The 26,758-nt window shown below is 41.9% G+C and overlaps 1 pseudogene; it reads left to right on the top strand.

Moving 5' to 3' along the window:
* Nucleotides 1–702: 702 nt before the first annotated feature.
* LOC136398541 (large ribosomal subunit protein eL31-like) lies at nucleotides 703–25,319 on the top strand (annotated as a pseudogene).
* Nucleotides 25,320–26,758: the final 1,439 nt, after the last annotated feature.

The following is a 26,758-nucleotide window of genomic DNA, read 5'->3' as shown; positions in this document are numbered from 1 at the left end:
ACAACATAGATTGTTTACAGGCCAAGGATCCCCAAGGATTGGGCTTTGAGCAGCTGGAGCTACTGAGGACTGGTGTGATGGAGCTCAGCGAGCATTTGGGAACATTTGGGAATTACACCATGAGAGGCTGCCTCAGGGGAAGGTTTACAATAGAACAATGACATGTGAGAGAAGCAGACTGCACAGAAAATAAATCTGGGTTGTCCGTGGTATTCTGGAGAAGGCTTTTAAAGCTCACAGATTTGACTCGTGACACAGTTTTAGGGTGGGGTGCAGTGAAGGCAGAACTCTAAGATAGTCACCAAGATGTCCCACCTCCTCCCCTCACCCCTTAATGTCCTGCATGATCTTCTCTAATGTGAATCTGCTGGTTTTTTCTTCCCTGATTAGATTATGTTATGTGTGGCACAGGTGACTTTAAGAAAGATTATCATGATGTATATTACCTAAAGGCCTGACACAGTTCAAAGCTTGCAGTTATCTCTGACTGGTAGCAAAAGAGGAAATCAGAGATTTGGAGCATGAGCAGATTCAACTCACCACTGCTGTCCTGGAGACAGAGGCCGCACAGCAAGGAATGCAAGTGGCATCTAGTTGCTGAGAGCAGGACCCTACTGACAGCCAGTAAGAAGACAGAAATCTGAGTCCTGCAAGTGCGGATACAGTCACGCACCATATAACAATGTTTTGGTGGACGAAGTCATGTCCCCCGGAGGTCTCATCGATTATAATGAACTAAAAGCAAAAAGTTTGTTAGCGATGCTGAAAGAAAAGGTTGGACCTGCGGATGATGTCAAATTCACGGCAAGCTCTGGGCAGTTCCAACAGCAGAAGAGGGGGCTCAGCAGCTGTGCACCGCTGTCCACTGGGAGCTGGCTGGGCATTCCTTACTGAGTGAGGCAGAGGAGTGGGCAGGAGAGGAAGAGCCCTGCCACGCCCTGCACGCACACGCTCACGCACACACACACTCATGCGCACTCACTTCCCTCCATTTGTTTCTCTTCCCTCCTTCTCCCTTCTGCTCTTTCCCTCCTCCTTCACTCTTCCTCCTCCTCTTCCTTTCTCTCTCTTTTTTTAAGATTTTATTTTATTGATTTTACCGAGAGAGGAGAGAGAGAGGGTGTGGTTGGAGAAGTATCAACTCAGTTGTTTCTCTTTTGTTGTTCATTGCTTTCTTCTCCTGTGTGCCTTGACCAGGCAAGGCCTGCGTTTGGGACCAGTGACCTCAGCATTCCAGGTCAGCACCCTAGCCACTGCGTCACCACAGGTTAGGCTCCTTTTTTTTTTTTTTTTTTTTTTTTTAGTTTATTGATTTTAGAGAGAGGAGGGGGATAGTGGGAAGCTCCTAGTAGCTGCTTCTCCTATGTGCCTCCGGCCAGTGTTCCCCACCAAGACCTCAGCATTCCAGGTCAAGGCTCTATCTGCTGCGCTGCCACAGGTCAGGCTTTCCTCATCCTTTCTCTTCCCCTTCCCTTCTTTCCCTCTCCCCTTTCCTCCTTCCCTCCTTCCTTCCGTCTGTACTTCCTTCCTCCCCTCCTCCCCTCCTCCTGACATTTGCCCTTCCGCCACTGCACCTCCCTCCACAGCCCTCCCCTGCCATTAGCATGCTCACACACATACACTTCATCTTTTATACCATATTTTTACTAAACCTTTTCTATATTTAGATACACAAATATAATTGCCTGTGGCATTTAGTACAGTAACATGCCGTACAGGTTTGTAGCCCAGGAGCAACAAGCTAGGCCACATAGCCTGGGTGGTAGTAGGCTGTACCATCTAGGTTTGTGTATGAGCGCGCTACGATGTTCACACAATAATGAACTCACATCACTCGGAATATGTCCCCCCCTTAAACAAGACATGACTGTAACTCAAGTCTGCCAATAACAAGCCTGAACTTAGAAGTTGACTTTTCTCCTAGAGCCTCTGGACAAGAACTCGGTCCAGCTGCCACTTTGATATTGGCCTCGAGTTTATCCTAAAGAGAGAACCTTGCCATGATGCCCCAGACTTCTGAACTACAGAACTGTGAGCTAAAAAAATGGGTGCTGTTTTAAGACTCTAAATTTGTGGTAAATTGTTACACAGCAATAGATAACAAATACATTTTTCAAATCAAAACAGTAAACAGAAAATTATGCGTCAGAAACAGTGAAGAAAGAACATAAAGAGGTGGAGTTGAATGGAGGCCTACTAAAGAAAAGGTCATTCACACAATAAGAGCAAGTGGCAAGCAGTAACATAATTCAGACCTACATATCTAGATACTATATAGTCACTTTACTGAGTCAGGGATAAGACAACTTAACCAACACAGAAGATGTGGGAAAAGCACATAGCAGTAGACATAGTCTTTATAACTTCTGAAGCCCAGTCCTTCTGGAACACTGGTAGCAACATTTGGGAACCAGTAACAGTAATTTATATTTACATTTATAACAGCTGATTAAGTATGAGTATATTGGCAATATATAATATATATGATTATGATAGATAGTTACTAATGATGAGACAAATATGATAAGACCTTTCTGTAAGGTCAGAGGATAGTGGGGGATGGTCACGTGGGAAACCCAGACCCGTGAACTTTGGCTAGGACCGCCCACAACCAAGCGCGCCAAAAGAAATTTCCCAGGAACCCTTTGGAAAAAAGCGACCATCTGCCAGCCAGTGAGATTTCATCATGTCATATTAGCTCGACCACCCTAGGGGCCCTTTAAATATCTCCCACACGGGTCACCACTTGCGACTTCCCTGGCCTCCATCTTTCCTTGGGGCCAGGGAACCTTGTCGGGCGGGATGCACTCTGTACTCAATAAAGCTTTTACTATTCCACACTTTGTGGTTCCGGCCCCTTCCTTCCTTCTCGGTGGGGAAAAATTCCTTACACCTTCTGACTTACTAGTTTCCTAGCTCAGCAAATGGTCTAATACAGTGGTCCCCAACCCCCGGGCCATGGACCGGTACTGGTCCGTGGGCCATTTGGTACCGGTCCACAGAGAAAGAATAAATAACTTACATTATTTCTGTTTTATTTATATTTAAGTCTGAATGATGTTTTATTTTTTAAAAATGACCAGATTGCCTCTGTTACATTTGCCTAAGACTCACTCTTGATGTTTGTCTCGGTCACGTGATACATTTATCCGTCCCACCCTAAAGGCCTGTCCATTAAAATATTTTCTGACATTAAACTGGTCCATGGCCCAAAAAAAGTTGGGGACCACTGGTCTAATACATGTGGGTTAAAAACCTGAGATGATGGGATAATCTAATTTTTGTGTTTCTTCATTTTCACATTAACCCCTATATCAGTAGTTTTTTATTTTCATTTTCATTGAGTGATTTTGAATTATTTCTACCAACTAAAGATTGATAGAGTAAGTGACAGATGTATGGATAGAAGTAGCTTTGTCATTGTCTACAAGTTGTATCTGGTTATGTACAACTTTATACATGTGAATCTTGAAGTCCTTATTTTAAAGAATAATGTGAAGCTATCATTCACAAAAGCTGAATAGGCTTTTTTTTAATAGACTTTATTCTTTAAAGCACTTTTAGTTTCATGGCAAAATTGAACAGAAGGTACAGAGATTTCCACACACTCCCTTTCCCCAAACATGCATAGACTCCTCCACTGTCAGAATCCTTCGCCAGAGAGGTACATTTGTTACAACTGATAAATTTACATTGACACATCATTTTCACCTAAAATCCACATTTTTCAGTATGATTCACTATTGGTGTTGTACATTTTATGGGTTTGGATAAATATATACAGAGTAGTTTCACTACCCTAAAAATCCTCTCTATTCTGCTTACTCATTCCTCCTTCCCTCAACTGCTACAAACTGATCTTTTTCCTGTGTTTATAGTTTTACCTTTTCTAGAATGTCATATGTTATAAACATACTGTATGTAGCCTTTTCAGATTGACTCCTTTCACTAGTAATATGCATTTGTTTCCTCAATGTCTTTTCATGGTTTAATAACTCATTTCTTTTTAACACTGAATAATATTCCATTGCTTGAATGTACCACAGTTTATTTAACTATTCACCTACTGAAGGATATCTTGGTTCCTTCCAAGTTTTGACAATTACGAATACAGCTACTATAAACATTCATATTCTGATTTCTGTGTGGACATAAGTTTTCAACTACTTTGGGTAAATACCAGGAAACACAATTGTTGGATCATATGATAAGTATGTTTAGTTTTTTAAGAAATGGCCAGACTATCTTCCAAAGTGGCTGTACCTTTTGCAGCCCTACAATGAGAGTTCCTGTTGCTCCACATCCTTGCTTGTATTTAGTATTGTTACTGTTCTAGATTTTGACCATTCAAATATGTGTGCGGTAGAATCTCACTGTTGTGTTCATTTGCATTTCCCTGATGACATGTGATGTGGAGCATCTTTTCATATGCTCATTTTCTATTTGAATATTTTCTTTGGTAAAGTGTCTGTTAAGATCTTTGGCACATTTTTAAATTGGGTTGTTGTCTTATTGTTCATTTTTAAGTGTTCTCTGTATATTTTGATAACAGTCCTTTATCAGATGTGGCTTGCAAATATTTTTCCCAGTCCGTGGCTTGTCTTTATATTCTCTTGACAGTTTCTTTTGCAAAACAGAAGTTTTTAGTTTTAATAAAGTCTACCTTATCAATTTTATGTATGGATCATGTCTTTGGTGCTGTATTTAAAACATCATCACCAAACCCAAGGTCATTTAGATGTTTCTCCTATGTTATCTTCTAGGAGTTTTGTAGTAGCTTTGCATGTTATGATTAGGCCCATGACCCATTTTGAATTAATTTTTGTGAAGAGTATAAGGCCTGTGCCTAGATTTATTGATTTATTGATTTTTGTATGTGGGTGTTCAGTTATTTCAAGACCATTTACTGAAATGCAAAGTTTTTCACTTCACTATCAACTTTTATTGAAAAGTACCTGCTAGTATCTTAGTGTGTCTTTGTTTCTAACAATACTAAATGTCTCTTAAAAATTTAGGATGCAGGCATTTCATACAAAGATCCAGCAATGGTTATTTTTATTCATTTCTCTCACAACTGCTCTGTGAACTAGCGTAGTAGTGTGACCTTATTTTATAAATAGAAAAGCTGACAGAGAGAAGAAAAGTTGCCTTGTTCACCCCACAAAGCCCACTGCAGAGTGAGAATTCTGTCTCCAACCATTGCCTGAGTGCCTGATGCTGGAAGGTCACCCATTTTTACTGTCACTGAGAAATCATCTCATAGCTTCAGTCCTGGTACTACAAGACCAAAAACTACCAACCCTGTTACCTCTGCTCTCTTTGGCAATAATGTTGAGAAAAAACAAACATTCTAAATTGTGAGCCTGAATTAGAGGTGAAGGGAAACATTTAGGAGCATACCTTAAAATGTTATGCTCAGTTTCTATAAATGATTTTTCAGTAAAATTAGATTTTTCAGTAAAATTATAGCAAAAAATTATTCTGGGAGGTTGGTAGGTCATTGGGCCAGAACTTATACAAATAATTTTAGAAGGAGAAAGAAAATGCTTATATCAAACTCCAGACGTCCCCACTCAATACTACTCTTCCTAATTGGACACAATGCTACTGACTTTTATGATTACTTTGCCTGTGCATGCTGAACAAAAACTTTATATGCCAAATTCATTGATTCCTCAGAAGAATATTCTAGGATTTGTGGGACTGTGTACAGATGACCTTTTCAGCTTTGCAACCTAGCCTTCTTGTTGACTGCTTCAGTTGCTGGCTGCTCCAATGCTCTGAATGAATCAAGGCTGCTGTTCTCAGAAGTCTCCATACAGCCAAGTTGCCTGACGTTGTGCTTTCAGTTCCAAGTCCATTTGACCCGAAGTACTCGGTTCAAATTTGTATTGTTTCACAAGTTGTTTATATATTGAGTCTAACAACTACATTTGAGAATTAATGGCTCAAGGCCCTGGCCGGTTGGCTCAGTGGTAGAGCATCGGCCCAGCATATGGAAGTCCTAGGTTTGATTCCCAGTCAGGGCACACAAAAGAAGCACCCATCTGCTTCTCCACCCTTGCCTCTCTCCTTTCTCTCTATCTCTCTCTTCCATTCCTGCAGCCAAGGCTCTATTGGAGCAAAGTTGGCCCAGGCACTGAGGATGGCTCCATGACCTCCACCTCAGGTGCTAGAATGGCTCCAGTTGCAACAGAGCAATGCCCCAGATGGGCAGAGAATCGCCCCCTAATGGGTTGCTCGGTGGATCCTGGTCGGGCACATGTGGGAGTCTGTCTCTCTGCCTCCCCACTTCTCACTTCAGAAAAATACAAAAAGAGAGAGAGAGAATCTATGGCTCAGAAAAAGAAATCTTCATAAAATGCACTGGGTTATCTACCAATATTTTTAAAACAAAAAGAGAAAGTTTTTTTAATTAAAATACAGCTATTTTGATCTCCTGACTTATTTATTTTGTAAGTGTAATATTACTTTTCTAAAGAGAACAAAGGTTCCTGAGTAATAATTCAGCTTCTAATATCTCTATCAAAATTCTTAGTTCTTCTCCTCGCTGGTGGCATTCACTCCTTTAGGACTTAAACTTTTTTCCTCAATTGTATATTCTATCTCATTGATTTTATACTATGTCAACATTTACATCTAAGCTATACCCTGAAAAGATGAAAGTGGGGTGCTCTAGGGGTTGAAAAGCTAACACATTGCAGTGAGGAGGACATGGTCTATGGAGACAGCCTTAGATTTGTCACATATGAGCTGTGGGGCTGTGGACAACTTTACTCACATTACAATGCCTACCTTGTAAGTTATGTGGGAAGACTAAATGAAACACTGCAAATAAGACACACAGTACTGTTTGAACAACACATGTGACAATTGGTAAGTGTTTGACTTCAGTTCTTCTTTGTCTCAGCTTTTTCATCTTTAAAGTGGTAGTGATAATATGTGGAGTGGCTCTGACATGAAAATAAGATAAAGCCTGTAGAATATGTAAGAAGCAGAGAGCACTCAGTGAATGAACACCCATCCTCCCACCCAGGATCAATACGGAGATGACCATCTGGATAGAAGAAGTTTTATGATTCTGTCACTCTTAAAAGATACACTTTTAATGAACTCTTCTGGGTTAGAAAATACCATAACCTTTGTTATTCCTGTGAACCAATGCATCTTATGTGTGTTTATGATAATTGCAGAGATCCCCACTCATCATCTGGTACCTTCTAAATAAGGCAAATACTATCACTATCTCCATTTTTCTAGTTCAGTGTTTTCTCAGTGTGCCCTGGAGAGTCCTCATTGCACAGAATATTTAATTAGAGTTACATGATGAGGCAGTTCAATGGTCAAATAACTTTGGAGAACATGGGTTAAGCAGGATTAAACAGATTCTTTTAATCTAGAATACCTCTGAGCTTTTAATGTGTAAATGGCCATCATCAACATCTAAAAATGTACTATAGATTGTTTTCCAGAATTCATGAACCTGATGTTGGTGTGTTACCCTAGGGGGCGTGTGTTAAGATTACACGTTTGTAAATGCTGCTCTCAGTAAAGTCACTAGCAAGCCATGTTGTCAGTTTAGGACTGAGTAGTCTTTACCAACATATGAGAATGTGTGACATTTTGGGATACCACAGACTCAAGAATTTTTAAAACATAGATTCCCAGGCCCTATCCCAGATAATTTAAGTCAAAATTAAGTCAAATTTTGACTTAAATTAAGTCAAAATCTCCAAGAGTAAGGCACTAGCATCTGTATTTTCAAAATACTCCACCAAAGAGTCTGATGCCAAGACAATGTTGAGAACAATTAGTATAGAAAGTTTGCGTGGATGCTGAAGACACATGATTTGACAGATAAATTCCCACCTCACAGTAAATCAAGTTACATTCAGTCCCCCAGGAGGCCCTACACACTTCCTCATTCATAGATGACTAGAAGATATAAGTCCCTCTAACCACGGGTAATCTCTGTTGAGACCCATGAGATCTGACCTGGTGGATGATAAACTCCGTATCTGGCATACTGCTTAGCATTCACTTGACACTCAATGTAAGTCTTTTGAATGAATGACATTTTTAAACTTAGTGGAATAGTTATAGACAACTCTAGTCCATTGTATGTATTATTGGAATTCTGACAGCAACCATATAATCAACAAGGGAATCTCTATGCTTCCTTCCCACTTCATCACTGTGTACTCCTAGAAGTAGTATTGTGACAATCTAGCCATAAATACCTCTGATTGGATTTGTGCTTAACAACTTCACTAAGTGGTCTTTGAAACTTATTTATTAAAATGGGCTACCCACTTCTATTAGTTTTCTATTGTTATTATAGCAAATTACCCCAAACTAAGGTGCTTAAAGCAACAGAAATTTATTCTCTTTTCGTTTTGGATGTCAGGAGTCTAGAATTAAGGTATAGGTAGACCAGCATTCCTTCCGGAGGCTTCAGGGAAATTTTTATATTCTGGATATTTTTAGCCTCTGGAAACTCCTGAATTCCTTGGCTCATGGCCCCTTCTTCATGTCATTCCAACATCTTTCCCCATCATCATCTCTCCTACTACTGACTGACCCTCTTGCCTTCCTCCCTCTTACAAAAACACTTGAGATTACATCAGACCACCCAGACAACCCAGAATAATCTCGCCAATCCTTAATTTAATCACTTCTGCAAATAATCTCTCAAAATCCTTAATTTAATCACTTCTGCAAATTCCCCTTTACTATGTGAGCCAAATGAAGGAAATTAAGTAGGACACTATATTCAGAAAGTGCCAAAAGTTAAGGTTGTCGTGGTAACATGAGTGCAGTAACAAAGCAAAACCTGCTTCTCAAAAGGATACAATAACCAGCTTTGAACAATTATGATCTCCTGCAAGGGCTGTTTTCATTCAATGATCCAGAACCCTTTTCAACCTCAGATGAGCTCTTATTCTAAGGTTATAAGACAAGAAATGGCTTGCCTAACCAAATTCAATTTCATAAATACGACCTGACCAGGCAGTGGCATAGTGAATAGAGCTTCGGCCTGGGATGCTGACTACCCAGATTCAAAACGCCAAGGTCACCGGTTTGAGCACGGGTTGCCGGCTTGAGCATGGGATCATAGACATGACCCCATGGTCACTGGCTCGAGCCCAACTAATGGGCTGCAATAAAGAATTGATGCTTCTCATCTCTCTCTCTCTCCCTTCCTGTCTGTTTCTCTCTCAAAAAAAAAAAAAAAGGAGATATCATCTACTACATACAAGATATGTAAGACATGGAGCTAAGTTCTCAAAGGATACAAATATGAATAAGGCGTAAGTCTTGACCCCAAGCAACTTTTCATTCAGGGCTAAAAATACAGATGATGATAGAGAAAGTTAACAAAGCAGAAAGAGTAGCCTGACCAGGTGGTGGTGCAGTGGATAGAGTGTAGAACTGGGATGCAGAGGATCCAGGTTCAAAACCTCGAGGTCACTGGCTTGAGCGCGGGCTCACCAGCTTGAGCACAGGATCGCTGGCTTGAGTGTGGGGTCACTGGCTTGAGCAAGGGGTCACTTGTCAACACACATATGAGAAAGCAATCAATGAACAACTAAAAAGCCACAATGAGAAACTGATGCTTCTCATCTCTCTCCCTTCCTGTCTGTCAGTTCCTATCTGCCCGTCTCTCTGTCTCTGTCACACACAAAAAATAAATAAAAGGCAAAAGAGTACTAAGGAAAGTCAAAGAGGTGAGAGAGCTCAGACTGCTGGCAACACAGAAGTCTCCTGGATCAGGTGGCATTTGAAATGGATGGGATGGAAAGAACAGATATCAGTGTTTTAAATAAGGATATTATACAAATTTAAAAGGTCAAAGTTCTCACCTGACTACGTGGTGTCACAGTGAGTAGAGCATCGGCCTGGGATGCTGAGAACCCAGGTTCAAATCCCCAAGGTTGCCAGCTTGAGTGAGGGCTCACCAGCTTGAGCGAGGGGTCAGTGGCTTGAGCAAGGGGTCATTGGCTCAGCTGGAGCCCCCTGGTCAAGGCACATATGAGAAGCAATCAGTGAACAACTAAGGTGGTATAACTATGAGTTGATGCTTTTCATCTCTCTACCTTTCTGTCTGTCCCTGTCTATTTCTCTCTTTCTCTCCCCCTAAAAAATAAAATAAAATAATAAAAAGTCAAAGGTCTCTTAGCTCTACCTTACTTGACTCTCCTACTGTAAAAAACATTATTTGAGAAAAGCCCTTATCTAATTTTTTTTCAAACTTTTTACTGTTCATGCTGTTTTGTTGCCACAAGCCTCAGCACAACTTGATGCCCTGTATCTGACATGAAGGGAAGAAATTATTGTATCAGTTTTCTAGATAAGGAGGTTGAGAATCATAGATAAATTTCCCAAGCTGACACAGGAAGGATGTGGTAAAGCAGGCATTTAAATATCTGACAAAGCCCAAATGATTTTCTTACTTTGATTATTGAATGTACCACTCTGTATTGCAATTACTTGTTTGAATGGCTCTCCCCTAATTAAACTGCCTGTACTTTATGGATAAGGTTCATAACTTGCTCAGTTTTGTATTCTCAGAATCTAATTCAATGATGGACACATAGCAAGACTTAAGTTTTGTTGAATGAATAAATGAATTTTAGGCAAGCGGTTACCAAAGGCAACATTTCTCTGTGAAGAAAAACCCTCTTTCCATAGACCAGTTATGTCCATTGTATGCCCTGTTACAGCAAAACTTGATGAGTTTTATTCACCAACTGGTTATTTATAATACTTTTTAAAAATAAATATAAACTTCATGGGCATTCCTTCCCTCATTTTAATTTATACTTGTACCTCTCCCCTCTGTTCTGCCCAAAACTTATTCCCAGGAGTGCTAAGAAACATAATCTCTAATCATACCAGGATCCTTGGAAGAGAGGGTAACTCTAGCATTCTTGCCAATTGCAGGGTACTACTGACATCTTAGACTCTTGTCTGAACTGGCTTCCTCCTATTCCTCCTCTTGTGGAAGCTTTTTATCATCTAAGAACACAGCAGTGATCCTTTACTTTTTCTAATTAAAATAAGAGAAGGTCACTTGCTCTTTGCCTGTGACTTTACCTAGTCTACCAAAATGAGGAGCCAAAGAAATATGTTCCAAATGAAAGAACAAAACAAAACTCCAGAAAAATAAACTAAACAAAATGGAGAGAAGCAATCTATTAGATGCAGAGTTCAAAACACTGGTTATAAGGATGCTCAATGAACTTACAAGTCCAACAGCATTTTAAAAAAAATGAAACCATAAAATAGAACCTGCCAGAAATGAAGGATACACTAACTAAAATGAGGAATAATTTATATGAAATCAATCGAGCAGATGAAACTGAGAATCAAATCAGCAATTTGGAATATGAGGAAGCAAAAAGAAAAAAATAATACAGAAAAATGAGGATAGTGAAAAAGAGCTTCTGGGACAACTTCAAATGTACCAACATTCACATCATGGGGGTTCCAGAAGGAGAAGAAAGAGAGAGAGCAAGAAATTGAAAACCAGTGTAAAAAAATAAATGACAGCCTGACCAGGTGTTGGCACAGTGGATAGAGCATCGGACTGGGACATGGAGGACCCAGGTTCGAAACCCTGAGGTCGCTAGCTTGAGCGCAGGCTCATCCAGCTTAAGCGTGGGCTCACCAGCTTGAGCAAGGGGTTGCTGGCTTGAGTGTGAAATCATAGACACGACCCCATGGTCACTGGCTTAAGCCCAAAGGTCGCTGGCTTGAAGCCCAAAGTCACTGGCATGAGCCCAAGGTCGCTGGCTTGATCAAGGGTTCACTCGCTCTGTTGCAGCCCCCACTCCCCCATCCCCCAGTCAAGGCACATATGAGAAAGCAATCAACGAACAACTAAGGAGACTAAGGAGCCGCAATGAAGAATTGATGCTTCTTATCTCTATCCCTTCCTGTTTGTCTGTCCCTATCTGTTCCTCTCTCTCTCTCTCTCTCTCTCTCTCTCTCTCTCTCTGTCACACACAAATAATAATAATAATAATAATAATAATAATAATGACTTTCCTTACCTGGTACAGAAGATAGACAAACAAAACCAAGAAGTGCAGAGTCTCAAACAAGATCAACCCTAAGACGCCCACACCAAGACACATCATAATTAAAATGCAAAAGGTTAGAGGCAAAGAAAATCTTAAAAGCAGCAAGAGAAAATCAGTTAGTTATATACAAGGGAGCTCCCATAAGACAGCTGACTACTCAACAGAATCATTTCAGGCAGAGAGGATTGGCAAGAAATATTCAAAGTAATGAAAAGCAAGGATTCTACAACCAAGATTACCTGGCAAAGCTATCATTTAGAATCAAAGGACATATAAAGAGCTTCGCAGACAAGAAAAAGCTAAAAGAGTTCATCACCATCAAACCAGTATTATATGAAATGTTAAAGGGTCTTCTTTAGGAAAAAGAAGAAAAAAATATATGAATAATAAAATGGCAATTAATACTCTCTATCAACAATTGAATCTAAAAACAAAATAAACAAGCAGAGCAGAAACAGACTCATGGATACAGAGAACATTTTGACGATTGCCAGATGGGAGGTGGTTGGGAGGATGGGTGGAAACGGTGGAGGGATTAAGAAGTACAAATTGGTTGTTACAGAACAGTCATGGGGATGTAAAGTACAGCATAGCCAATAATATCTTAATAACTATGTATGGTGTCAGATGGGTATGAGATTTATCAGGATGATCACTTAGTAAGTTATATAGTGTCTAATCACTGGGGTGTACACCTGAAACTAATATAATACTGTATGTCAACTGTAATTGAAAAATAGAAGTCTTCACTGTGCACTTCATCAAGATGCTACAAATTACCAGAATTCCTTAGCTTCCTTCCATGTTCCGAAGTCTCCCCCTCCCTAAAGACCTTACCCCACTCTGCACTTTAAGCCTCTCTTTTTCCTCTTCTCCATTCACTTAAATCATTTCCAAAATTTTCTCCTCCCATGGAGTCTTATTAATTAGGTAGATCCCATACTATCTGGAAATTCTGTCAGCATATATACCCTCAATAGATATGCAGGATCTCCACGTCCACTGCTTCTGCCTCAGGTGGGCCACCATCCCCTCTAGGATTATAGCAATCACCACTGCAGGTGCCACACCCTATCTGTTCTCAACATAGCAGCTCCACAATCCTTTTAAAAATCTAATCATCTCACTTTCCTTCTCTCCTTAAAATCCTAAGTGGCTCCCAAGTCACTCCATGAACGGCCAAGTCCTGCATGACCTACAAGGGCCCATGAAGTCCCGCCTCTGCCCTCTCTGGCCCGCATCCCTCTCTCCCCCTTACTCCCTGCCCTCCAGCCACACGCTCACAAGGCAGTCTGCTCTCTTGAGGTCCTGGCATTTGCAATCCTTCCTACTTGGGTCACCCTCTCCCCATCTATCAACTCCTTCACACATCATCTTACTCATCCTAGTAGCAAGGCCTACCCTGAGTGCCCCACTTAAAGATGCAAGTCATTCCCTTTCCTGGTTTTGTTTTTCACCCTGGCATTGACCACCATCTAATAGGCTAAGATTGATTTATTTGATTATTATTTGTCTCTACCGAATGAAAATCCAGCACCCCGAGGGCAAGATTTTGTGTCTATTTTTTTTTCACATAACAGTAACAAGAATAGTGCCTGGCACAATGCAGACTTGTGGAATGGCTTTTGCTCTTGTTACTACTAAAACTTCATAGAGATACAGAACATATAAAACAGAGCTTTTGCAGTTCAATAGTTCTACCTTTTGATATGTTTTATTCATAAGCAACAGAGCCATGTTATTTTGCTTGTAAAGTCACAAATAATAATGCAGTCAGTGCATTCAGAACCTTAAAAGCGCCTCTGAGACACCAGGCACACAGCTAGGAGTCCAGACTAGGACATCAGACACAATTCAAAAGTGGAACAAGAAGAAAAGTTAGTGTGTACGAATAATGAGAAGACACAGACAGTATTCAGAAGAACTTGTCTCTAAAAGTCTTACTTGCAAATCTAGGGATTTTGTAAAGTGTCAGATCATTTTTTCCAGTTCATACAATGCCAGAAAGGGGAAAAAAAGGGAGTACCCTATCCTCGGCTTATATAACCAATAAGATAAAAGTTCTAATAAATAATAAAATAATCACGGGCTTGGAAAAGAGTTCTGAATTAGAAATGTAACCGTTTGTTGTCTTATATTTTCATTTCTACCATTTGTATAACGTGCTTATCATCTGTCATGTGGAACAAATAGGAGTCTGCATCCTTTGGCTGACAAGCCCTATTGTAAAACAATCCTCTGCCAGCATCAGCCCCCCGCCCCCCATGTGAAGTGGCAAAGATGATCAGACACCGCTGCCGCCCAATCCTGCTCGGCTCCCCTTGCTCGAGGGTGAGGGGAGCCGCCATACGGCGACCACTCCGGTCCATGCTCCAGTAAACAGATGGGTCTTCGCTGTGCCCTGAAGGCAAATAGACCCGGCTCTGCTGGACCGCGGGAGGGAGTGCATTCCAGGGTCCTGAGTCCCTCCTTCAGGAAAACTTGCCTCTGCGTTTCCAGACTTTCAACCTCCATCTCCTTGATCTCCCCACCCTGGAAGAACCACAGAAAGGCTTCCTGGGGAGAGCACCCGGCTGTCTAGATAAAAGCCAGCACCTGACCCTGTTCGGCCCAGTGCGCTGTGAGCCTGCCCCGCCAGAGTAGCACAGGTGTAAAGACATTGCAAGGAAAGGAGAGGACTTTTATAAATATCACTGCTCTACAACACAATGTAAAACTTGAGAAAGCATGTCTTCTGTCCTTTGCTGCCACTTCAAGTGTAGGCTTCACCCGAATACTTGAAAAAGAGAAAAGAGTTTATCAATCAACATGTTCTTAGGTTTAATGTACAAGCTCCTTCCACTCTGGCTACGATGGAATTATAGAATTTTATTATTAATTTCAATGGTAGATGTGCAAATTTTGAAAAATTTTGGTCAAAAGTTTAGATTTTAAGTTCACAGGGATAAACATACAAAATTGTTTGGCATGACATTGTTGTCACAGCAACAAGAAGTAACATGGAAAACAGCGTCCATCAAAAGAGTTAGTTAGAAATTGTGACACAAACATACAATGAAATAATACACAACTTGTAAAAATTAGACATAGAAAGATGTCTATGGTATAGTAAAAGTAAAACAAGTACGATCTCATTTTATTAAAAATGTAAATATCTTTACATAGAGACACATTTAGAAAGATATTAACAAACTGCCTCAGGGGACTATGGAGAACTTCATTTTCTATTTAATATAATCTTACAAGATTTAAAAGTTTGTGACAAGCATCTATTATTTCTATAAACAAAAACCATGTTCATATGTGTGTGCGCATGCACCGTGTGTGTAATTAAGTTTTCCAAGCTTCGGGCATAATGAAATCCAAAGTAATAAATGGCACAGAGTAACGATAATTAATTTGTCATTAATTATATCTATACAACAGACATAGTAGGAATTTTATTACTTCATAAGAAATATGAAACCCTAAAATTAGAAAACCAGGGGTGGTTCACAGAAAAACAATTTTTCTTTTTGCTCAGAAGCACCTGCAACTATCTATTGCTAACTCCAATAACCCACATGAACAAATAAGTGAACACAAAGACAGTCATGTAAAGGTGAGATCAATTTCAGTGAAAACTGCAGTCTCTATGGAAATATCCTTTCCCCCTGCACTCCTTCTCTTCTGACCCCACACACCGTCACTCCCCCAGATAGAAGCAAGCTCAGGTCCCAAGACCTGAGAATTCTTTCTTGCTTGTTGCTAAGTGATGGTAAATCACCGCACAGGACGCACTCAGTAAGACTCCAAAGTTTATTGTTCCCAGATTTTTTGAGATTACTCATGAGAATGCTAACTGTGACAGAAACACATAGACTGGTGTGTACACTGCATCACATTTAGATCTGACTCATTGCAAAATGTGGTAAACAAGGAAAACGGCTTTAAATGCATAAAGAAAATAAAATCCTCATTACAGCTCTCATAAAAGACCTCAGAAATCGTTTGAAAACTCTCACTGACGACTCTAAGCTTGGAAAGGACCAAATTACAAAGAGTAGCCTATTTTTTGTTAAAGTGGACTTCTAACAACCTCTGTGTAGATGATAAATTTAAATGAACATTTCTCTGCTGCCATCTCGTGGATTATTTAAGTAATGCAGTCAAAGCTCAGGAGCAGGCAAAGCTCCCGAGAAGGACTTTATGCCAAATATGAAAAGACTTTCCTTAAAGCCATTCATTTGACAGAACAAAATATAACTTAATGTATACAACATTATACTTCTAACATATTAAACCTGTTACTAAGTTTATTTATAAGTTCAAGGTCTTCTAACTTTTAAATGTTGTTACCTTGATAAACAAAATGCTTTTGCCACTGCTTAGGCAATAATTACTACAAAAGATGTTATTAAAATCCTATGTTAAAGCAATCATCACTAAAAAAGAAACTAACTTTTCATGCATACGGTTGGCATTATCTCTGCCACCAAATAATAAAATTTAGACGAGAAAGTTAAAGTCCCCTACCTAAAAGATAAATGTACATGGCGTTTCAACCTAATTCCAGGCCCTGTACTTCCAAAGCTGTATGCCACTTGAAAATAATCCCAAAATACATAGCAAGAAGTGATTTGTGGTCTTCGCCAAGTGGCGGTAAGGTAAAAGATGGGCCCTACCACCCCTCCATAGCCTGAGCTCTCTGTCTGAGCACCCTTCCCCCACATCTGTGAGCACCAGTCACCTCCAAAGCATGAACCCCTGGGCAGGACGTGTGAACTCACCTGATGACACGACTTCACAATAGGTGCAGTCGGGATTGGAACACCCACCAAAAGTATCAAGGCCAGCCTGGTTTCTACTAGGTGAACGAGGAGTGTGATAATGTCAGATTTAACATACACACACACACACACACAAAGATTGGGAACAGGGAAGAGTGAGAGCAGGGAAAGGGGAACGAGTATTGTGATATTGTGATTTATAAAAGGAAATATATATTTGTTCTTCAACCTATTTCTGGCATAGAGCTCCTAAAATCCTTGGAGTTTCCCAAGTGATGAGAGCATAAAGATGTCTCCTGTTATGTTGATGATGTAACTTCTGGAAAATACCAAAGGCTGGGGGTGGGTAGTTGCCAATGGAGCCACTCATATGAGTGGAGGGTTGGAGCGTTCAATGAAAGGGGCTGGCAGTTGAATCAGTTTCCAGTAGCCAAGGATTGTATCAATCATGCCTATGTACTGAAGCCTCCTGAAAAACCCCAAAGGACAGGGTTCAGAGAGCTTCCAGGTTGGTACATGAGTGGAGGTCCTGGAGAGGGCATGGGGCCTCTGCTCCCTTTCCCCAGACATTGCCCTGTGCATCTCTTCCATCTGCCTAGACCTGGTTACTTCTCCTTTTATAATAAACAGGTAAGTTAATGTGTAAAACATTTCTCTAAGTTCTGTGAGCAGCTCTATCAAATTAATCAAACTCAAGGAAGAGGTCTTTAAAACCTCTCATCAATAGCTAGATAGTCAGAAGCACAGGTGACAACCTGGACTTGCATGGGCATCTGAAGTGGACACAGTCTTGTGGGACTGAGCTAGCTCTTAACCTGTAGGATCTGATGCTCTCTCCAGATGGTATCAGAACTGAGTTGAATCATAGGACACCCAGCTGGTGTCAGAGAATCACTTGGTGGTGTTGGAAAACATGTCAGAATCCTAAGTATCCTCATCCCTGCTCAGAGGCTGACTGCAATCCTGGTGGGCGAATGCTACTGTAAAATGCGGGGATGTGTTGAATATATGGCTGCCAAACCCACTGTCAAGTACAGTGACTAATTCATGCTCACTTCCCATACCATTTCTGGACTTACAGGAATTCCATACGTATCCAAGCTTTAGGGTCACAATAAACGCGAAAGGAATACAGGGGGGAAAAGTAGAAATTCTTGTTAGTCCTAAGTATGTATTGAAGAACTAGAGAACAAACTGCACAATCTGCTTCCTACTCCCCCCCTCTTTCAGTCCCCAGTAAATGTGAGAAAGTATAATAGTTCCCATTTGAGAAGGACTTCAAAGGATGTTTTAAGAGAAGGCCCTGGCCCGTTGGCTCAGCGGTAGAGCGTTGGCCTAGTGTGCGGAGGACCCGGGTTCGATTCCCGGCCAGGGCACACAGGAGAAGCGCCCATTTGCTTCTCCACCCCTCCACTGCGCTTTCCTCTCTGTCTCTCTCTTCCCCTCCCGCAGCCAAGGCTCCATTGGAGCAAAGATGGCCGGGTGCTGGGGATGACTCTGTGGCCTCTGCTCCAGGCGCTAGAGTGGCTCTGGTCGCAACATGGCGACGCCCAGGATGGTCGCAACATGGCGACGCCCAGGATGGGCAGAGCATCACCCCCTGGTGGGCAGAGCGTCGCCCCATGGTGGGTGTGCCAGGTGGATCCCGGTCGGGCGCATGCGGGAGTCTGTCTGACTGTCTCTCCCTGTTTCCAGCTTCAGAAAAATGCAAAAAAAAAAAAAAATTAAAAAAAAAAAAGAGACTATGAGACCCCTCATATTTGTTCTCCAGAACCCCATGAACAAGATCTAGAATGTACTTTCACATTCCCAGCCAGATGAACGTCTCTCAGCAGCTCGGCACTGCATACAGTGAGTCAGTTTTAGAGGAAGGTGGGAAAGCAGGCTACTAATACGCTCTCAGTTGGGTGTATTTTGGGCTCTGGTTTTAATTTAGTTGGTTCTATGTGAAGAGAGGGGCTCTGACCTCACAGATCATATCTTCTGAGACAGATCATGGCCTTGAACATGCTACCTCTCCATTAGGTTCTGTAGAACCTAAATTTGAGGGCTTTGAGATAAAATATTAGACTGACCAGGAGGAGCACCTGGTTGCTCGAGTTGGGGGGGAAATTGAGGATATCCAGTTATATTAGAATTTCAGGAAAAACAATTGGTACATATATATTTATTGAAAATGTATTTATTGCCTTGGCCAGATATCTTGGTTGGTTAGAGCATCATCCTGATATGCAAGGGTTGCTGGTTTGATCCCCAGTCAAGGCACATACAGAAACAGATCAACACTTCTGTCTCTCTCTCTCTCTCTCTCTGTCTTTCCTCCTCTCTCTCTAAAATCAATAAAATTTATAAATGTATTTATTGTTTATTTAAAATTCAGATTGCTAATGGGCATCCTGAATTTTTTCTTCTCCTCCTCCAAAGAGTTTTAAAGAAAATTAGCATCTCAACCAGAAAAAAAGAAACAAACTGGTAATTTCTTTTCAACATAAATCTATTTTTTTATTATTAAGATAAAAGAGCATAAGAATACATTGAGTAACAGGTTTTTCCAAACATGGGAGGAAAAGTAAGGACAATTATATTAAGGTTATAATTTAGCGCAGAATTGAAGGTCAGGTAGAATTATGCAGCTCAGTAGTTCAGATTCTTTGTAAGCACTACTGCATGTAGGTGCCGTGCTTGGCACCGGCAGGGAGCAAGCTGTTCCCAAGCAGCCACAGTCTAGTAGAGGAAGAGACAGAAGAGAGAATGCACTGAGGTGTGGACAGGAATGCAGGGGACACACAGATTTTATGTCTCTTCTAACCCCTAGAGAACCTAGTCCATTACTAATAAGGTGTGACTATCAGGTGAAGAGATTTTTTTTTAAAGGACCAATACAGTCTGCACTGACTCTTGATTAACATCAAACATACATAGTGTCTGTCACATGACAAAATGTCAAAGCCGGAAATAACCTTGGCAATCTCATCAGGCGTGCCTGTTTGATAAACCCAAAGCCAGCAGCCATGGGCATCAGCAGCTGCCCCTCACCTACGGACTCCTGCTAGAGGTTTTTCCTGGCTGCAGCTTCTGCAGGTGAGCTCTGGCCGGGAGGATGGACTGATCCATTTCTCAGGTCCAAATGATGAATGTGTTCCTGCTTCCAGAGACAAAAGCCATCGAAGCAGAGATAATTTTTAAGATTTTCAAGAAAGACTGCTACCACCCTGTAATACTCTGATTAGAGCCAAGTGCACAATAGGTTAGAAAGGCAAACAAAAGTTATTAATGTCAGAGGTTATGCTTCCAGCTTATTCAGCAGGTAAAATCTACTCATTGCATTCTTTGTCTTCAAGTGCTCATGTCAAAAGGCTACTCTCTGAACATAGTAAAACAAACTGGTTCAGAAAAGTCACATTGTGTTGACAATTGGTTCACAGGGAAGATAGAGTATGGAAATTGACCTATAAATTACTGATGCTCGTTATTTATTGCCAAGAGTCCTTTCCTCTATGTCACTTAAACTTTTTTAAAAGATTAAGGAGAGCCTGACCGGGTGGTTGTGCAGTGGATAGAGCGTCAGACTGGGATGCTGAGGACCCAGGTTTGAGACCTCGAGGTCACCAGCTTGAGCGCGGGCTCATCTGGTTTGAGCAAAGCTCACCAGCTTGGACCCAAGGTCGCTGGCTTGAGCAAGGGGTTACTCGGTCTGCTGAAGGCCTGCGGTCAAGGCACATATGAGAAAGCAATCAATGAACAACTAAGGTGTCACAACGAAAAACTAATGATTGATGCTTCTCATCTCTCTCCATTCCTGTCTGTCTGTCCCTATCTATCCCACTCTCTGACTCTCTCTGTCTCTGTAAAAAAAAAAAAAAAGCTGCAGTCATCTGAAGGCTTGACTGGGGCTGAATACTCTGCTTTCTTTTTTTCTTTTTTTTTTTTTTTCCATTTTTCTGAAGCTGGAAACGGGGAGAGACAGTCAGACAGACTCCCGCATGCGCCCGACCAGGATCCACCCAGCACGCCCACCAGGGGGCGATGTTCTGCCCACCAGGGGGCAATGCTCTGCCCATCGGGGCGTCGCTATGTCGCGACCAGAGCCACTCTAGCACCTGAGGCAGAGGCCACAGAGCCATCCCCAGCGCCCGGGCCATCTTTGCTTCAATGGAGCCTCGGCTACGGGAGGGGAAGAGAGAGACAGAGAGGACGGAGAGGGGGAGGGGTGGAGAAGCAGATGGGCACTTCTCCTGTGTGCCCTGACTGGGAATCGAACCCGGGACTTCTGCATGCCAGGCCGACGCTCTACCACCGAGCCAACCGGTCAGGGCCTACTCTGCTTTCTAAATGGCTCATTCACATGGCTGGAAAATTTGGTGCTAGCTATTGGCAGGAAGTCTGTCGTTGGCCACATAGACTTCCACTTAGGGCTGCTGGAGTGTCCTTATGACAGGAGATCTGACTTCCCCCAGAACAAATGATCTAAGAGAGATGCAAGGCAGATGCCACAATGTCTTTTATGACCTAACCTTGGAAGTCGTACACCATCATTTCTGCAATGCTCTATTGGTTACACAGGTCATCCCTATTCAATGTGAGACACAGGTCATCCCTATTCATAAATACGAGGAGATAAGAATCACTGGGAGCAAGAGAAGGCTGATTCCATAGAGTATTAATAGATACTGTCTAAGGCTAATGGAATAAAAATAGATGTTTAAGTACATTAGTTAAAGTTGTAAAAGTAAGCACCTCCAGAAGAAACAAAATAATAACATAATTAGAAAACTCAGTGGAAGAGGCAGAAGAAAAAGGTGGGAGTCATCTTTTATATTAAAAATTGACGGCCTGACCTGTGGTGGTGCAGTGGATAAAGCATCGACCTGGAAATGCTGAGGTCGCCGGTTCGAAACCCTGGGCTTGCCTGGTCAAGGCACATATGGGAGTTGGTGCTTCCTGCTCCTCCCCCTTTCTCTCTCTCTGTCTCTCTCTCCTCTCCCTCTCTCTGTCCTTTCTAAAATGAATAAATTTTTTAAAAAATTGACTAACATAGTCAAAATTTGAGACAGCAAGAAACAGAGAAGTAAGAACATTATTTGGTCTGGGGTTAGCCACCTTCAGAATTAAAACTAGAACAGTCAAGAAGTGACTACCTCTGGATAGGTACTAAAGATAGAATGGAAGATTTTGACTTCTTATTTATTAAAACCATTTAACATCAGTTGATATTTTTAACTAAGTGTATATATTACTTAGTAATAACCTTAAAAGTATAATTTTAGTTCAGGACATAAGTATGGTTTTCTACATGGCGTATGCTGGTATTAACCCCAAAATATTATACTGAAGTCTAAAAAACTGTTACTATACTTGCGCTGTCTCGTAACTAACTGGTCACCTAGTAACACTCACACATGCTTACCACAGCTTTAATGGCTTAAAGCAAACCATTGTTCTAACAGTAAACTTCTCTGGACTTTTCTATATTCTAATAATACAACTTTTACAATAATTTATTTCAAAAGTAAGAATTTCCTTAGCTTCAACAAACTCATACTCCCCTTTTATTTTTTTCTTCTTTTCCAAGTACAAGGAGGGGAGATAGAGAGACACACTCCCACATGCGCCCTGACTAGAATCCACCTGGCAACCCTTGTCTGGGGCTGATGCTCTGCCCATCTGGGACCCATGCTCACAACTGAGCTATTTTAAGTGCCTGGGCAGAGGTTCCCCTGAGCCATCCTCAGCGCCTAGGGCAGATGTGCTCGAACCTATTGAGCTATGGCTGTGGGAGGAGAAAAAAGAGAGAAAGTAGGGGAAGAGTGACGAGTGGAAAAGCAGATGGTTGCTTCTTCTTTGTGCCCCAACTAGGAATCAAACCTGGGACATCCACTCACCGCACCAATGCTGTACTACTGAGCCAACTGGCCAGGGCCTCACACTCCCTTTCTCTTTTTTTAATTTATTTATTTTTTATTATTTTTCTGAAGTTGGAAACGGGGAGGCAGTCAGACAGACTCCCACATGTGCCCGACCGGGATCCACTAGGCATGCCCACCAGGGGGCGATGCTATGCCCATCTGGGGCGTTGCTCTGTTGTGACCAGAGCCATTCTAGTGCCTGAGGCAGAGGCCACAGAGTCATCCTCAGTGCCTGGGCCAACTCTGCTCCAATGGAGCCTTGGCTGCGGGAGGGGAAGAGAGAGACAGAGAGGAAGGAGAGGGGGAGGGGTGGAGAAGCAGATGGGCGCTTCTCCTGTGTGCCCTGGCCAGGAATCGAACCCGGGATTCCTGCACGCCAGGCCTACGCTCTACCACTGAGCCAACCAGCCAGGGCCCACATTCCCTTTCTTTAAGAGCTCTTTTTCAGCCTAACCAGGTGGTGGCACAGTGTATAGCGCATCAAACTGGGACACACCCAGGTTCGAAACCCCAAGGTCGCCAGCTTGAGCACAGGCTCATCTGGCTTGAGCACAGGCTCACCAGCTTGCGCCTGGGGTTTCTGGCTTGAGCGTGGGGTCATAGACATGATCACATGGTTGCTGGATTGAGCCCAAAGGTCACTGGCTTGAAGCCCAAGGTCGCTGGCTTGAGCAAAGGGTCACTCACTCTGCTGTAGCCACCTGGTCAAGGCACATGTGAGTGAATAACTAAGGAGCTGAAACAACTGATGCTTCTCGTCTCTTTCCCTTCCTGTCTGTCTGTCCCTGTCTGTCCCTCTCTCTGTTTCTCTCACTGTCTCTGTCACAAAAAAAAAGCTTTTTCATGTTTCACAAGCATAAACAAATGCAATTGAAAATAAAAACATTTAGTCAAAGATTATATTCCTAAATTTGTGTTACTAGGGGTGATTGACCATTTTAGGGCTTTAATAAGAAGCTTCCAGAAATAGAAATTTTAATTGAAGAGAAAAAAACAGTGAAAAGGTATCACCCGATAAGCACTTCCTTGTCTAACATGTCTACAAATTCAGCTGGAGAGGGGACAGCGGGGTGGGAGTAGACAGGACGCTAGACGGAGCAGCCTGCTGAGCCTGTGCCGAGAGAACCCAACGAGCGCCAGCAGCAACGCAGATGCCCGGGTGACCACAAGGAAGCTTTCTGATACCCAGAGTTGTCTGAAAACCAAGGGCTGCCTGGAAAGGGCTGACTTGATGGCCACCAGAGCAATCGGGTGACAGGGCAGAACTGAATTGCTGCTATTCCTCTCAACTCTGAGTTTTTCATATATAAGATGTTTCACATTGAGTAGATGTTGCCTCCAAAATTTATGCTGAAAAGAATATACTTTTGCGTTTTTTATTTATTGATTTTAGAGAGAGAGGAAGGAAGAAAGAGAGAGGGAAACAACTGATTTGTTTCTGCACTTATTTATACACTCATTGGTTGATTCTTGTATGTACCTGACTGGAGACCAAACCCACAAGCTTGGCGTATCGGAATGACACTCTAATCAACTGAGCCACCCGGCCAGGGCAGGAAATATTTCTGATAAAATATTTGATCCTTGATGGATGGTAAAAATTATTCACATACTGTCAGAAAAAACATAGGAGAACAGAGTTCTTCCTAGCATGTGTTTTAGGACCCTACATCAATCTGGCAGTAAGTCCCAAGTAGAGTTAACCATGTATAGAATAGTCGCTTTTACTTGGGCTTCTTTATGGAGTGTAAGCCTGTCACGTTTCACTTGTTTCATGAGCATCATCTACAAGCCACACTAAAAGTTAATTAGCAAGACAGAATCAGTCCTGCAATTACAGGACACAGAGAGTCTAGAATTGAGAATTTAACACTTGCCACAGGACTATCTGGCTAGGAGAAGTTCCTGACCATGGGAGGATTAATCAGTGTTCCCCTGACAACACTTCCATGGTAAGCCTACAGTACAAGCACAGCACAGTGAAGAGTGCAGTGCCAAACAATGTGATCAAACTGCAGAAACATGAATAGAGACCAATTACATCAATCAAAAAGAGAGCAGCTAATCTTAAACCCACAAAAATTTTATAGGCTAAGGGCTTCATCTGCAGATAGAAACAGGGCCTAAAAATCCCATGTGATTACAAACCAGAGTACACTGAGGTAGCTTTTCCAACTTGAGCCCTGCAAAAGGGCTCCCACAGAGAAGGGTGGCGAGAAGGGCCATTCTGCCACCAACAAGGTACCAGAGTACACCATCAATGTTTACAAGAGCATCCATGGGATGGGTTTCAAGAAGGGTGCTCCTTGAGTCCTCAGAGAGATCCAGAAATTTGCCATGAAGGGGATGGGAAATCCAGATGTGTGTACATTGACACCAGGCTCAGCAAAGCTTCTGGGCCAAAGGAATTAGGAATGTCCTGTATAGGTATCTAGGTGCAGTTGTCCAGAAAATATAATGAAGATGAAGTTTCACCAAATAAGCTGTATACATTGGTCACCTACTTACCTGTCACCACATTCAAAAATCTACAAACAACTAATGTGGATGAGAACTAAATGCTGACTGTAAAATAAAGTTATTAAACTGCCAAAAAAAAAAACAAAGGAGGGGAGCACACAACTGCCAATGATCACCCAAGGTCTCAGCCGTGCTGCTGCTCTTCGCTGCTCTCTGCTAACAGAGCGTGCATCTCCCGGGCCCCAGAGATGGCACGTGGCTGGGTGAGTCACAGGGTACCTCTCCACCCTGGCCATGAAACTGGTCCAGGGTTGGACAATGGACAGATCTAGGAAGGAGACCTTATTGACTCTGTTGCAGCACTAGATGGGGAACATTCTGGAGTGACCTGAACCTTGTTCCTCACCATTTAAGAAAAGCCCTTCCAACATAGTCTGTGGAGGCAAAACTGCAGTCAGTGTGGGCACAAGTTCCAGTGGCATCAACTCTCTAGACCCAGCCAGCCCTCAGGCTGATTCAGTTCTGCCCTTTCAGGGGTATGTCTATATGAACCAAAGCATTCTTTTGGCTTTAATTAAAGTTGGGTTTCTCTTGCTTGAAAGTGGCCTAATGTCTTTGTACTATTTTCACAGATTTTAGTACATATGATGATAGGAAAACTTTTTTCGCAAGAGAAATTTAGAATACATTTAAACGGAAACAATTTCAGAAATTGGAAAAACAACTATTTCCTTACTAAAAGTATACAATTACTTTCTGACTTCATAGTATTTACAGTTGTCAATGCTCAAATTACTTTACTGCCTTGTGCGCCAATAGTAACACTACCAGAAATATCTTCTTGTGTAGTTTTAAACTTCAGAGCAGCGGTTCTCAGACGTCAACATGCATGCCTCAGAATCCTCTGGAGGTCTTGTTAAACCAGGACTTGCTGGGCCTCAGCCTTTCTGACTCAGTAGCTCCTGTTGGGTGGGGGTTGAGAATCTGCATTGCTAACAGGTTTCTAGTGATGGCAGCACTACTAATCTGGGAGCCACACTTTGAGAACCTCTGCCCAGGGCATCATTTTCTAGCTCAGAGCTGCAAGTGGGCCCAACTCAACCTGTCATTTCTTTATATAAATGGTTTTGTTGTAACACAGCCATACTCCTGTGTTTACATACTGTCCATGGCCCCTTTCTTGGTAAAACTGCAGGGGTAAGTAGTTGCAATAGACTTTATAGCCTGAAAACCTTTTTTTGGTCCTTTGCTATTTACTACTACTATTTACTTCTTGGTCCTTTGTAGAAAAGAATTGCTAATCGCTGGTCTAGAGCATCAACTTCTAGCCATAGTCAATCCTGCACACAGTTTCCAAGGCTGGACGAAAGATGATGACAGAGGGTAACCTATAAGGTTGCTGCCATGATTAGTACTTCTTCACTGAATACACAATTTGATAAAATTTTGTAATAGCCCTGACTTTGTATGAGTCATCTATAACTATATATAAACTTTAAAAATATTTTCTCAAAACCTGGCTTTATATTCAGGTCAC

This window comes from Saccopteryx leptura, chromosome 3 (genome assembly GCF_036850995.1).
Source record: "Saccopteryx leptura isolate mSacLep1 chromosome 3, mSacLep1_pri_phased_curated, whole genome shotgun sequence".
In the NCBI taxonomy this organism is placed as follows: domain Eukaryota; kingdom Metazoa; phylum Chordata; class Mammalia; order Chiroptera; family Emballonuridae; genus Saccopteryx; species Saccopteryx leptura.
Note: the sequence above shows the minus strand (reverse complement) of the source record. Positions and strands in the feature narration are given on the sequence as shown.